Source organism: Tenrec ecaudatus, chromosome 3 (genome assembly GCF_050624435.1).
Source record: "Tenrec ecaudatus isolate mTenEca1 chromosome 3, mTenEca1.hap1, whole genome shotgun sequence".
NCBI classification, from domain to species: Eukaryota; Metazoa; Chordata; class Mammalia; order Afrosoricida; family Tenrecidae; genus Tenrec; species Tenrec ecaudatus.
In genome coordinates this window covers 145,597,800-145,612,107 of record NC_134532.1, presented here as the reverse complement: position 1 = coordinate 145,612,107, position 14,308 = coordinate 145,597,800, and the positions used below count along the sequence as shown (strand labels likewise).

At 44.2% G+C, this 14,308-nt stretch overlaps 1 pseudogene; it reads right to left on the bottom strand.

Annotated features, from left to right (window-relative positions):
* Positions 1-346: 346 nt before the first annotated feature.
* LOC142442380 (DNA replication licensing factor MCM7 pseudogene) lies at positions 347-1,788 on the bottom strand (annotated as a pseudogene).
* Positions 1,789-14,308: the final 12,520 nt, after the last annotated feature.

The window sequence follows — 14,308 nt, the reverse complement described above, 5'->3', positions numbered from 1 at the left end:
CTATACTTGATATGCTGAAAGGGGAGTTAGGAACTTACTCTAAAAAACCAGACTTTTGTTTTAAGCTTATGCAGAGCTTGAGGCTTAGGTGCAGACCAGAGTTCATTCCAAACTGTTGAGAGAACAGGAAATTTACATTTTCACGGAAGACCTGTGGATAAAAAAAAAAAAAGACTGTCTTTCCATTTTCAATAAGCATCTAGCTGTCCATTAGAGGAATTGAGGCCGGAAAATGGGGTGGTCATGAGAGAAAGTGCCCTTCTAAGACTGAAAGTTAGGGAGCCAGCGAGCAGATGTAAACATGTTTTATTAGCAAAAGAACTAAAACAAGGTTAAGTGTAGCAATGGGTGTGGGGCAGGGGGGACTGCTTCTCCTTCCCCCCCTAGGGCGTCATTAGACCCTCCATGGGAACAGGTGGGCCCAGGATGCAGGGTGGACCCCAGTGTCTGGAAGAGGTTGAAATCCGACAGAAGTGACCCGGGCCCGGGCTGTGTTGACTGCCAGACGTTCAGCTCCTGGTATTCATCCGGCACTGCCTGGAACTGAGCAGGTGGGAAGCCTCAGGATGTGCAGTGGTGCTCTGCTTCAGAAAAGTGGACACTGGCCTCCGGAGACCAGCTCCCTGACAGTGGCCAAGATCATATCCGCTGGTCTCTGAGCCCTTGCTGTCAGCCCCTTGTCTCCTAGAAGAGAGTCCTTGGACATCACCATGAGCCTTATGGCTTCATTCACAGCTTCCTTCTCCCCCGTGTCCATCATCCGCAGCCATGCCAGAGCAGTGTAAAGTCGCAGGATGGCCAGCAGGGTCTGGGCAGATGTACAGGTCACGCATCCTTCCTAGCCCAGGCCTCTCGCCTCATCTCTACGGACCCGGCGGGGAGGTTGTCCGCCAGGGTCTCTGCTGCCGTGGGCTTCTTCCAGTGGCACATAGCTGTGAAACGGATCTCAAGCTTTGTGTCGAAAGGTTCGAACTGTGCTGGGGGCTGCCAGCTGTGCTGGGGCACATAGGTGATGTGCTAGGCCAACTGTAGGTTATTGTCTCGGTCAGGCAGGTCCTGGATCAGCCAGAGGAGGTCAAATGGGGAGAGGAGCGCAGTGGGGAAGCTGGATGTTCTGCTCCAAGCTGCAGCTGCAGGTGAGGGTGCTAGTGCCCGTAAGCGGGGTTGGCCGCAGCGTGGATGGAACAGCGGGCGTTGAGAGTGGTGAGAATGCTCGCCTTGGCCATGAAGATCGTCTGCTGCTCCATGACCTAGTGGATGGCTGTGCGGTCAGCCAGTGCAATCTTGTCAAATTCATCAATGCAGCACACGCCCTGGTCTGCCAGCACAAGGCTTCCGCCCTCCAAGGTCAGCTCTTTGTAAAGGAGTCTGAGCACCACTGGGTTAGTCCCACTCTGGAGGAGGAGCCGTGGCTGCTTGTGTGCTGGCTATGAGGAGCCAGATAATCAATGTAAGACAGGAGCTAAGACCTGGCCACACCGGGATCCCCCATCAGGCAGATGTTGATGTTGCCCTTAATCTTCATGCACACTGCCCACTAGCAGGAGCAAAAATTCCTTCTTTGCATCTTTATGCCCATAGATCTCTGGGGCAGTGGAGGCAGCCAGCTTCTCATTGAAAGCCTCCTCTGTAATCTGTCTCAGTTCCTCCTGGCTCAACTCCTCAGCCCCCGGCTTTGTCATCCTCACTCTTACTCATCTTCACAAACCGATGGGCTTCCAGGTAGGTCTCCAAGAGTAAGTTCTGTACCACCTGTCAGAACCCAGGCTACAGAAGTGGCATGCTCATAGTGGTAAGCACCTGGAATCTTGTTTTGAGGGGAAGTGGAGGATGTGCAGCAATGACAAGCTGAGCTGACTTTGGACATTTTCTAGCGGCATCAGTTGGCCTGATCCACAGAATCTAAAGTTAGGAGAGGTGTGTTAGGCTGGGTTGTCTAGAGAAACAAGACCAGTGATGCTCATATATGTATAAGAAAGAACTTTATGCCAAGAAACATTCTAGTTCAGTCCATCTCAAGTCCGTGGGTCTGATGCTAGACTCGCATCACTGCAGGCCAATAAAGCAGAAAGGTAGCAAAAAGCGACATCACGGGCTGGTTGGTGCAAAGTCATGTGGATCCAAGATGGATAGGAAAGTGGCAGGGACCCAATAACTGGCAGACACAGAATCCAAGTAAGAAGGGAGAGTAAAAGGCCAGAGAGAAGATCCCTATCTTTCTCATAAAAGGTCATATCCCTACTGAGGCATTTTTCAGGCTACCACCTGATTGCTAGGTTAGACCCCATCCCTAATTCCACATAGGAACCATCAAGTTGATGTAGCATCTAACCACCACAAGAGGAGAGGCAAGAGTTGGCTGAGTGAAGTGAGGGAGTTTTGTGAACTCTTCAACCTATGGGCACCAACCTATCTCTAAGGGACTAGGGCTCAGAATGAGAAGAGGCTGTATGTGTGGACTCCCAAGTGACTTAGCTTAGATGACTAAGGCTGAGATGACTAGAACCTGACCAAATTAATCGACAGATATGTTTGACACTGTGGACTGGGGTCTCAATAGTTGAGCTTTTATGGCTCACTTTGGACAAAACTTTGCTTATGGATGCAGATGCTCAAAGTTCCAACTAGTAATGAAGATAATTCACATCAAGAAACATCTTTATCTCAACAGCCCCCCAAAATTGAACATAATTAAAGCCTAGTGATTCATCACAAAGCAATATGTAATTCTATATTGTGAAATATTTGTTTCTAATTACAAACAAATGAAATTCTGTCTCAAAAAAAGAGAGAAAGAAACCTTATCTCATCAGTCTTGAGTTAATAGGAATGGGCGGTTTACAAACGCGATGTTTCAAAGGGGAGGGCTAGAGAAGAGGCATGAAGCAGTGGACTTACAAGCTTCTATGAGTTGCTCACAGTAAAATGATTAAAAGGGGGAATTTAATCCTTGATGGGTGAAATGCACAATTGGCAGAAGAGCCTGGGAGTGGCGGGCAGTGTAGTGAATTATTGACTTAGCCTTATTCCTTGCTATTCCCACCAAATGATCTTCTCCTGTTAGTTCTGGTGAAGAGAAGGTGAGGGAAAACACTGATAGGATTCAGTTGGAATTATTGATAAGGTTAATGGTAATTGTCATCCTGGTGGATATAAAATGAGCCATCTTAGACATTGGGCCTCAGACTCAAGTACTCCCTCAATACAAGAACACTTTGTTCTATTAAACTGACATTCCATGATGTTCACCTTCCGGATACAATCCCAACACAAAAGACAAAGGGGTGCCTGAGCAAATGTGGTGAAGAAAGCTGATGGAGTCCAGCTATCAAAAGATATAGCATCTGGGGTCTTAAAGGCTTGAAGGTAAACAAGCGGCCATCTAGCTCAGAAGCAAGAAAGGCCACATGGAAGAAGCACACCAGCCTGTGTGATCATGAGGTGTTGATGGGATCAGGTATCAGGCATCTAAGACCCAGAACAAAATCATACCCAATGTGAATGGGGTTGGGGGGCATGGAGTGGAGACCCAATGCCCATCTGTAGACAATTGGACATCCCCTCACAGAGGGGTCACAAGGAAGAGATGAGTCAGTCAGGGTGCAATATAGCAACAATGAAGTACACAACTTTCCTCTACTTCTTTAATGCTTCCTTCCTCCCACTGTCATGACCTCAATTCTACCTTACAAATCAGAGTAGACCAGAACATGCACGCTGCTGCAGTTAAGAGCCCACAACACAGGGAATCCAGGATAGATAAACCTCTCAGGGCCAATAATGAGAATAGAGATACCAGGATTAGGGTAAGGTAGGGGGATAAGGGGGCAACCAATCACAATGATCTACATATAATCCCCTCCCTGGGGAATGGACAACAGAAAAGTGGGTGAAGGGAAACATTGGTCAGTGTAAGATATGAAAAAAATAATTTATAAATTATCAAGTGTTCACAATGAAGGGAGGGGGAAAATGAGGAGCTGATCCCAAAGGGTCAAGTAGAAAGAAAATGTTTTGAAAATGATGATGGCAACAAATGTACAAATATGATTAACACAATGGATGCGCGTATTTATTGTGATAAGAGTTGAATAAACCCCCAATAAAATGATAGTTTAAAAAATGAGCCATTTCATATGCAGCAGTTGGGTGGGAGTCTCACTACAATCAAGAGAGAAGAACCAGGAGCCAGAACATGAGACAAAGTAGTGGACTTCCCACTGCACAGAGCAAATAAAGCTGAGTGGTAACCAGGCAAGAGATTGACTTGCGGAGTGGAGTGCATCCAGACACTTAATTGGGGGAGCTAGATTTGCTGCCCCATAGAGCAAGAGGAGTGCATCTTTGGGTCAAGGTTTATGGCACAGTGGCATGCCCTTTGGGCCTTTATTGACATCCCGAAAGAGCTTTGCTACATTGTCCAAATATTGCAGAGATCAATGGACAATGAGGATGAGAAGCCAAAGACCAGAGAGAGACTTGCTTGTGAGTTTAGCTAAGAGTCTGTCCTGTACAAATAATTGTATCCTGAGCTTTGTAACCTGTTATCTTCCTTCCTAAAGTCCACAATCATGAGTATTGTCTATGAGTTCTGTATGGCCAGTGCAGTGAATTATTGAACCCAGGGGAAAAGAGTGAACTGTGGGAGGGGCTAGTCAGTGTCAGACTTGGTAGGAAGGTTGCAGAGTGGGTTCTGACGGACCTCAGAACCTCCTAGAAATCAGGCTTTGGCAATGCTGGTGTAGAAATGTCTTTCCCTTCCCCTGCAGCCAGGGGAGGTCAGATGTTCCTCTTCCCTTTGCACCACTTGTTTTCACGTTGAGGCTGTTGTGAAACCTGTGGTAGGAAACACTGGTGTACAGGTTTGGTTTGCCATGCTGCTTTCACTTCTGGGTGTACGACCAAGATTGGGATTGCTGGGTCATGTGGTATTTCTATATTTAACATTCTGAGAAACTGCCCTGCTGTTCTCCACAGACATGCTAACCTTCTACGGTCCCACTGGGATGAGGGTCCCAGTGTATTCACAACTTCCCCAACACCTGTTGGTTTCTGGTTTTGTTTTCAATCATGGCCGTCTATTGTGTGGCATGCTATTGTATGTTTAAATAGGTATGTATTTGTTGTTGTGGTTTAGGTGCAAGTTTATGCAGCAAAATAAGGTCTCTTTTTAAAAATGTTTACACAAATGGTTCTGTGACATTGGTTACAACTTTGACAGTGTGTGGACGCTCTCATTATTTCTACTCTGCTTGCTCTGTCTCCACCGATCTGGCTCTCCTGCTCTGCGTGGCCTTCTCATCTTTGTTTTTGGGTGAATGTTGGCCATTTGGTCTCATATTAGCTTATGGATTGTGTAAGGGAGTGCCTTATTCAGGGGAGCTAGGCCTTTTTTCCAAGACAACTGATTATTTAAAACGTGATCTCCACGAGTGCCTTCAGTTTCCAGTTTAAAGGGTACCTTAGGGTGAGAACCATAGAGATTCCTCCACTGATAGTAAGTTTAGTAAGTGTGGGAGTTTTTAGAAATATGAATTGTGTTTTATATTTCTCTCTCATTCTTTCATGGACCTTCTACTCTACCCTTTGTAAGAATAGTTGGTAGGGGGACAGGCTAGTTATTGTGGTCTCAGACTGGAATAGGCTGTGATTCCTGTGGACTATTAGCTCACTAGCTGCTGCTTTGAATCTTTGTGGCTAATAGTTGTATTTAGATGGCTACTTACAAGCTTTTCAGATGCCAGATGGTTCACCAGAGTAGGAGGTAGAACATTTTCTTTATGGAATATGTTATTCCAGTTAACTGAGTTGCTCCAGTGAACCAATGCTTTGAGGTGTTTGAATAACTCAGGGAAATCTCCATAACTGTATCCCCACCTGATATATATATATATATATATATATATATATATATATATATATATATATATATATATATATATACACACACACACACACACAAGTGATTCAAAAAGAATTTCTACAAGATCATAGAAAACTTCATTAAAGAACAATATCAAAATGTGAAGCAATTGTTTCTTGACATAGTCTCCATTTAGGTCTCTACACGTCTGAAGATGTTTCCATCTCTCGAACCCTTCCTACAAAGAATTCTGCGCACTTCAGTTTATATATCAACATGGAAGTTTTGACATACTGGACGGGCTCCTGTTCCTTTTCGACATGGAATGTTGTAAACAAAAGGAAGTTAGAAGGGTGGATGGGTGAGTACAGTTTTGGTTTGCTGTCCTACTTCTTTCAAAGGCCCAAGGGGATTCTCATAGAACAGCCCTTACTACTCTAGAAGAAGGAACAGGTACATTGCCATTATGGGAAAATTCCTGAACGCAACTTTCTGGGCCTTTTTCTCCCAGATTCAGCTTTCAATTTCCTTAAATCTTCTTTAAAACAAGCCCCACGACTCTCCTGTGTCCCTTGAGAAAATCTGTCAAGATTGCCCTTTGAGCATTCCAAAAGACACTCATCCTAACCTTCTTAACTGGACTCTTTCTTGGCCTTGACTTTACTGGAAAGGCAGAACTTACTGGTAAGGCAGATCCCCTTGGGCTGTTTTGATTGAACTCTGCTCTCTGCCCTTATTGATAAGTCCGAGATATGTCCCCAGTTACACTTTGTTTCATAAAATTGTCTTCATTTGCTTTGCTCTTTTTAAGCAGACTGATGGAAAGTTCAGCTCTGTGAGATAGCTGATTTCTGTGTAGTGCTTTGGTATTCAATGAGGCTCAGAAATGGGTCCTACTGAGAGAACGCTGCAGCTGTCTACTGATTGCAGAGCCATGTGTTGTTGGGAATAAACTCATGCATGTGTGAACTGAAACTCTTATAGGAATATATTTTTGTCTCACTTTCATACATGCAGCACACTCACATGTATATATGAGTACATGCGGCTACAGGTATGCTTGGGCTAACCCGATGCAAAAGACTTCTTTTAAATGTTAAAAAGCTAAATGTTAAATGTTGATTTGAAGACTAAAGTGCACCAAACCCAAATCATAAAATTTCAAACCACTTCATAGGCAAGAGAAATCTGGATAAGGTTTAAAGACCATAGAAGAACTGATATATTTGAATTATGGTGTTAGTAAAGAGTATGGAATATACCAGTTACTTAACAGCAGGATGCACTTTTATCTGCGTTGGAAGAAGTACAGCCAGAACGTTCCTTAGAAGTGAGGATGGTGAGAATTGATCTCGCGTACTTTGGACAGGTTGTCAAGAGGGGCCTTTTCCTTTATGAAGCAGAGCGTCCGTGCCAAGGAGGAAGACCCTCAATGAGGTAGCTAGCCACAGTGGCTCCAGCAATAGGCTCCAACACAGCAATGATTGTGAGGAGGATGTAGGACCAGGCAATGCTTTATTTTATGCAGGGTTCCGATGAAACCGAACCAACTTGATGGCACAAACAATACACACACTACACATGAATATATTCATATCTGCCTTCCTAAAGTCATATATGCATACTTCTATACCCATGAAATACCACTGATTTGTTGTTGTTGTTGTTAAATAGTTGTACATCTTATAGCATTTACTGAAAAACCAGCAAAGTCAGTCATGGTGGATAGGTTTCCCTAGAGCTTACAGACTAAGAATAGGAAGAAGGAAGAGGTGGTCCACTTGTAAAAATGTAGCTACTGAAAAACTTATGAATAACAATGGAACCTTGTCTGATTTAGTGGCAGGAAGATGAGTCCCTTGGTTGAGGGACAAGCTCAGCTACCATGTAGAAGAGTTCTGATCTCTTCACGGCGTCACCAGTATTTGTTGTATTAAGTTTTCTACCAGTGCCATTTGTGCCGGGCTGATATTGCATCTCACTTCAGTTTTCATTGCCATCTCTCAAGTGGCTAAGGGATGATTTAAGGACATGTATAGAGTAAAGCTTTAGGCTCTTCATTGTCTGATGTGGCAAGACTCAAAATGAGAACTAGCTATAGATATCCATTAATAATGGGAAGGTGCAATGTTCAATGTATGAATATAAAAATTGGAAGTCATCAAAATTGGAATGCATACACATTAACATCCTACACATTAAAAAAACAAAAGCCAAACTGCCATAGAGTAAATGTCAGCTCAAAGCAGCCCCACAGGACAGGGTGCAACAACCCTCTGCGAGCTTCCCAGACGGTAGCCCTTATAGCAGTGGTTCTCAGCCTGTGAGTCGTGACCCCTTTGAGGATCCAGCAATCCTTTCACAGGGGTTGCCTGGTTCATCACAGTAGCAAAATTATGGTTATGAAGTAGCAACGAAAATAATTTTATGGTTGGGGGTCACCACAATGTGAGGGACTATATTAAAGGGTTGTGGCCTTAGGAAGGTTGAGAACCACTGCCTTACAGGAAGAGAACACACTGTTTTCTCCAGAAGAGCTGCTAGTGGTTTGGGAGCTGCTAGTGGCTTTGAAGGACTGACTTTGCAGTTAGAAGCCCAACGTGTGACCACAATGACACTAGGTCCATAGTCATTCGTGACCTGAAATGGACTGGTGTAGGCCATTTTGAATCAGATTAGCATCTGGTCTACCATGCTGGAAAGGACACATGAAAAGGAGTGGAGTTGCATTCTACATAGAAAAGACCATTTCGAGACTATCATGATGGACATATTGCCATTCTCCACTGTAGGATTTTATCCACATGCCTACAAGAAAGACCAGTCGCCATTCCCACTATTCAGTCTTATGCACCAATCACTAAAGCCAAGGATGAAGGAACTGATTTGTAATTGCTAAGTTAGGAACAAAGAAATATTGACAGTACAACATATGACCTTGGTAATAGAAACAAACTGGAGTTCACATGATGGGATTTTTTAAGACCAATGACTTAGTCATTCAAAATAACTCTTTTAAAACCACAAAAATAACAACGATACATTTGGACCTCACTGGCTGGAATACGCAGGAATCAAATTGATTACACCTCTACAACAAGACAATGGGAAAGCTCAGTATCATCAGTCAAGGCCAACTGCAGAACAGGCCATCAATTGTTCATAGGCAACTTAAAGTTGACGTGACAAAAAATTAAAACAAGTCCATGGGAGACAAACTATGTCTTCAACTACTATATTCCACCTGAATTTAGAGACTATCTCAAGAATAGATTTGATGTATTAAACACTAATGGCCAAATACCAAAGGTGTTGTGTCTGACATCCAAGCCATCATACCTAAAGAAACCAGAAGGTCATTAAAAAGACAGAAAAGAAGACACCAGAATAGATGTCAAAAGAAACTCAGAAATGTGCTTTTGAACATACATAGCCAAGGTGAGAGGGAGAAATAAAATAAAACTGAATTTTTAGTGTGTTGGCCTTATTGGGTTGACACTGCCACTTTGCTGAATTCATTTGCTCTCGTAGTTCTTGTCCGGTACTGTTGTAGTCTTAGCCTCCTGCGCAGTGCCTGGTCCATATTTGGTAAACAATGCCTATTTGTTGAATAAAATTGGGCATGTATATGATACCAGGCATTACTTATTTTTAAAATGGTATTGTATTTGATGTTCATTCTTTTTTTTCCTTTTTGTTTTGATGTTCATTCTTAGTAATTGCATAAGCCTCTGGATAAAAGCAGTAAAAATATGGTCTAGTACATTTTACAAAGCTGCGTCAATAGAATTAGGATGGCCCAAATTGCTGAGAAACCAGTCTTCTATGAAGAATGTCTCCCTTGTTCCACCATGACCCCTCTACCTGCACTCCGAAGCTCTACTCCTATCATGATGGATGTTTCCTAAGACGCTTCCCTTGGATTTCTGCTGTGCTAGAGAATGCATGGGTTTTTAGAGTCTAAATCATAGTTCTAGTGCCTGCTAGCTTTGTAATTTTTATGAAGTTCCTGCATCTTAAGCTTTCAGTTACTTCTATAAAAATGGAGACAATGCCAACATCTTTGGTCAGGAGGTTTAACGAAAATTATGTTTCTGGGAGAACCCAAGCACTTGAATCAAAAAATAGATGGTTAGAGACAGGCAGAATCACCCAGCACAGTAAAATGAGGAGTACGCAAAGTGTAGAATGCGCTTGAACCACTCCATCCCTGCTAATGGCTCCTGCCTGCAGGGGCCTATAACTTTGGGTGCTTCTCTCGCTGCAGGCACGTGCTTTGTCCTGCACCCAGGAGAGCAGGACCAGGGAGTTGATAGCTGAGGAGCTATCCTCAAATGATAGCAGGAGGTGGTGGAGAAATCCCTGAGCTTCCTCATCTCTGCGCTACGATCTACATTGTCTCCCAAATACCTCCAGTGAGACTGAGCCCCAGCAAAAATCTCTCTCCCGATGTCTCTATCTTTGTATATATGTGTCTATGTCTATCTGTCTGGGTGTCTCTCTGTCCATGTTTCTATGTATCCATCTGTCTACCCTGTGTTGGCTTCCTTCCTTTCTTTGCCTCACATCTGCGCTCACCTTCCAGGCCTTTCTACGCACCCCAAATTGCACTCAGAGCCTTGCCCGAGTTTATGAAGGAATACTTCTTTTCAAACACCACTGGAAAGCAGGAGGTATAGCTTGGTAAGGGATTTTGAGAAGTTATTGGGTGAATGAATAGAAGAGTGGACTTGGATATGTATGAAAGTAGAATTAATCTAGAATTATGAAATTTGGCGTTGGTGTGGTACAGATGCACCAAGCAACTCAGAAGGGAAATGGAAAGTAGGGACTGGCTCAGCTAAAATAAGGCAGCACTGAGGAGGAAATGAATCATCTTCTAAGTTTCTCATTTTCAGCCAGAAGGAGAGAATGGCCTGGAGACACGAGAAGAAACTGAACGAGACAAGAAGGGACGGTGGCAGTAAGAAAAATGGAGAAGCCAGTGTCTGTCTGAGTCAGAATCGACTCCCTGGCCAGGAGAGAGTGTTATGCTACCAGCTTACCTCTCCCACAATAACCCTCCCATCTCAAGGCCATTGCTCGGGTTCTGACTCAGCGACCCTCTAGCACAGGTAGAACTGCCTCTGTGGCTTTCCTGGGCTCTACTTCTTTATGAGAATAGAAAGCCTTTCTCTGCTGGAGCAGCTGGTGCTTTTAAACTGCTTCCTTGTGGCCAGCAGCAGCCCAGTACATGACCACCCTGCCTCCAGGGCTCCTTCACTACCACACATTTATTGCTGTTAGGGCTTTGGAAGTTGGGTGGCGGAGGGAGAAGCTCACAAAAGAGTTTATGATTCTAGCCTGGACACCGGAGTGTCCCCCACGGCCATCAGGTTGATACTGACTCCCGACAAGCCCACACACGTCAGAGTAGGACTGAAGGGTTTCCATCGCTGATTTCTCAGATCTTTATGCCAAGGTGCCTCGGAGTTCAGCAGCTGAACACTGCGCTGCGCCACCCGGGCCTTCCCACAGAGGTGAAGGTGACTTCAGTCAAGGAACGCAGTAGAAGGTATTGTGCTATTGAAGGTGCCAGGCAAGTAGGAGCTGGACTTACCGGTTGGGGTGGAGAAGTGGAGGCGATGACAGGCCGTAGCTCCAAATGGGGGCAACATAGCTAAGAAACAGATGTGGCCAGACCTGCGTGTCCCTCTGACTAATGTGTATTAGAATAAATGGGTAGAAATGGGACTTCCACCCAGGAAATTCCTTAGTGTCTGGAACTAAGGAATCTGAAAAATTCACATGGGTTTTGAAGTTGCTAAAGAGGACAGTGGATGGGGCGAGGAAGACGAGTCACGGGTAGGAAGAAATCTCCGAAGGTGAAAATGGATCTTGTGAGTCAGTGGTGAGAGTGGGGCAGGCTTCAACTACACAGAGATGAGCCATGGCAGTGGGGAGAGAGAGAACACTGGTGTGGAGGGGAAAGCCACTGCACCCCCCCGCCCGAATAGACTTGGGGGAGTGAGACAGGATTAGGAGCTGGTGCTAGGAACAATGAGAAGAACGGTGATGTCATAGGAGAGCCCCTTTCTAGTAAGGAGGTGCAAGCAATTTCTTTTTAACAATTTATGATAAGGGAGACTTCCCCCCACAATAGAGTGAGGAAAAGATGGGCAGTGAGTCTCAGTTTCCAAACATTTAACGTAACAGACAAGGCCTCCTTGCCTTTTAATGTTTCGGAGATGTGCTCTCATTTTGAAATGATTGAAGCACCCCTCCTCATGACAAACTCATGACTACAATCCCTTCGCTTGATGTGCATTAAAAAAATGGATGTCGTTGAGCCTTTACTTGGACTACAGTAAGGTCTGAGGCTAAATAAGAGCCATTCACAGTGATTCAATTGACCAAGACCTACAGAGGAATAGATCCTTGTGTGTAACCAGGAGCTGCCTGCCGGGAAAACCGAAATGGTGACCGAATGAGAGGGAACAAGGATGGGACTGGAGGTGCAAGATTGAAGAATGTAAGAATACAGAACAAATATGAAATATTCATGAGAGTAATGGAATAAACCCTTGCCCCATCAATCAGGTTTAACTGGAGGAAAATCATTCTAGTTATTTTAATCAGTTCGGAATTTAAATAGGGAATCAATCAGTTGCTTGCTAAACCTTAGGAAGGGCTGGGAGAGTGGAGTGCTCTTCTACCTGCCAGTCAAGAAATCAGGCACTTTACACTTCCGGAAAACATTGCCTGAGCTACAAACCAGGCAAGTGAATGCCATCTGAGCTAATTTATCCATTAGCTCCAGTAGGTGCCTTGCCTAAGGCCCCCAATACTTAAAGAAACCACAAAAATATGATCATTTCATTAACTTCAGAAGAAGAAAATGAGGCTTTAGGTTGAAGAAATTGTTTTAAGAGATAGTATTGGCATATTCATCTTCTTACAAACACGGTCATAAAATGTAATTTTTATGTATGAATATGTACATGAACCCTGGTGACCTTGTGGGTTTACATGTTGGGCTGCTAACCTCAAGGTCAGCTATCCAAAACCACCAGCTGCTTCTTGGGAGGAAAGAGACTCCCACAGAGAGTTACAGTCTTAGAAACCTCAAAACATGGCCTGTTCAATCTTGTCCTTTGAGATCTCAAGGACTTGGAGTCCACTCAATGGCAGTGAGGTTTCGTGTTTTATTTGTTCTTTAGTTACATATGCAATGGAGGAAAGAGCCCACCAAGGCAAGAGGGCCTACATACCAACCTACCTGTTCCAATCTAATCAATTCTGATTCAGGATGACCCCACGCGTGTCTGATTAGAGATTTGCTCATTAGGGATTTTTTTTAATGGTTGATTCTTAAGACAAAATCACAGTCCTCTCTTTGTACGGCCTATGAAGATCATGGCGCCCTGGTGTTATGGCAAAGTCAGCAGTTCAAATTCACCAGCCACTCTGGGGGCAACAAGGCAAGTGTCTGCCCTCAGGACCCACAGGGACCATTCTACGTTGTCCTCTAGGGTTGCTATGAGTTTTTAATTAAGTCATAGTGTGACCATGGCTGCTACCTCCCACCTTTGGTATAAAGGTGCCTTGTGACACCCATGAGACTAGGGGTTGGACACTGAAATGTATTGCAGACTGGGAGTTGGACCAGAGAGGAAGTGAAAGAAGCAGCAGGTTGACCTCTGCCTCACTTTTGCCACCCAAACTAAAGAAGGAGCCCTGCTGGCTAGTGGTTACTTGCTGATATCCGCAAGGTCTAAAGTTTGATGATTTCCGCGTGCCAGTCCCCCTCCTCCATCACACACATTAATAGGGACCTACCTCATGCCAGAGGAAAGGGGAGAGAGAGCCTTGGTTAATGTAGATTAAGCTTTGCCGAAAATGAAATGATGTTTCACTCTTCAGGGAGAAACTTATGTTCCTGGCTCTTGGTGATGGCAAGTCTTAGGTCTGGATCCTGCCAGAATATTATTAGACTTTGTCAGTGTATTTTTCCCTACTCAATTTTAGTAGCAAGGAATCCACTAATAAGGAAGTGAAGATAAATTTATATTCAAGTCAACTATGGTTTCCAGCTTCTTTTGGTAGATTTTCTTCTCTACAATCTCCTCTTGGACCATGCTTCTCCTTGGGATCTGGGCTCTGTTGACCAGGCTTCCTTACAGCACCTAAAACAGGCCAGCTCTCTCTGCCTCAGGCCTTAGCTTTTGCTATTCCCAAACAGAAAATTGTCCATCTTTTGGTCTCTCTTCAAATGCCATCTTACCTAGAAAATAAAGCAACATCTCTATCCATGACTTCTTCTGCTTTTCTATATAGTGTTTATTAACCCCCCCCCCCGTTCTGTATTATTTCTGTTTATTTGATTATGATGGATCATCTTCATTAGAACTTAAACTCTATAAAGACAGAGACTTTGGACAGGTTTGTTCACGGTTGAAGACCCAG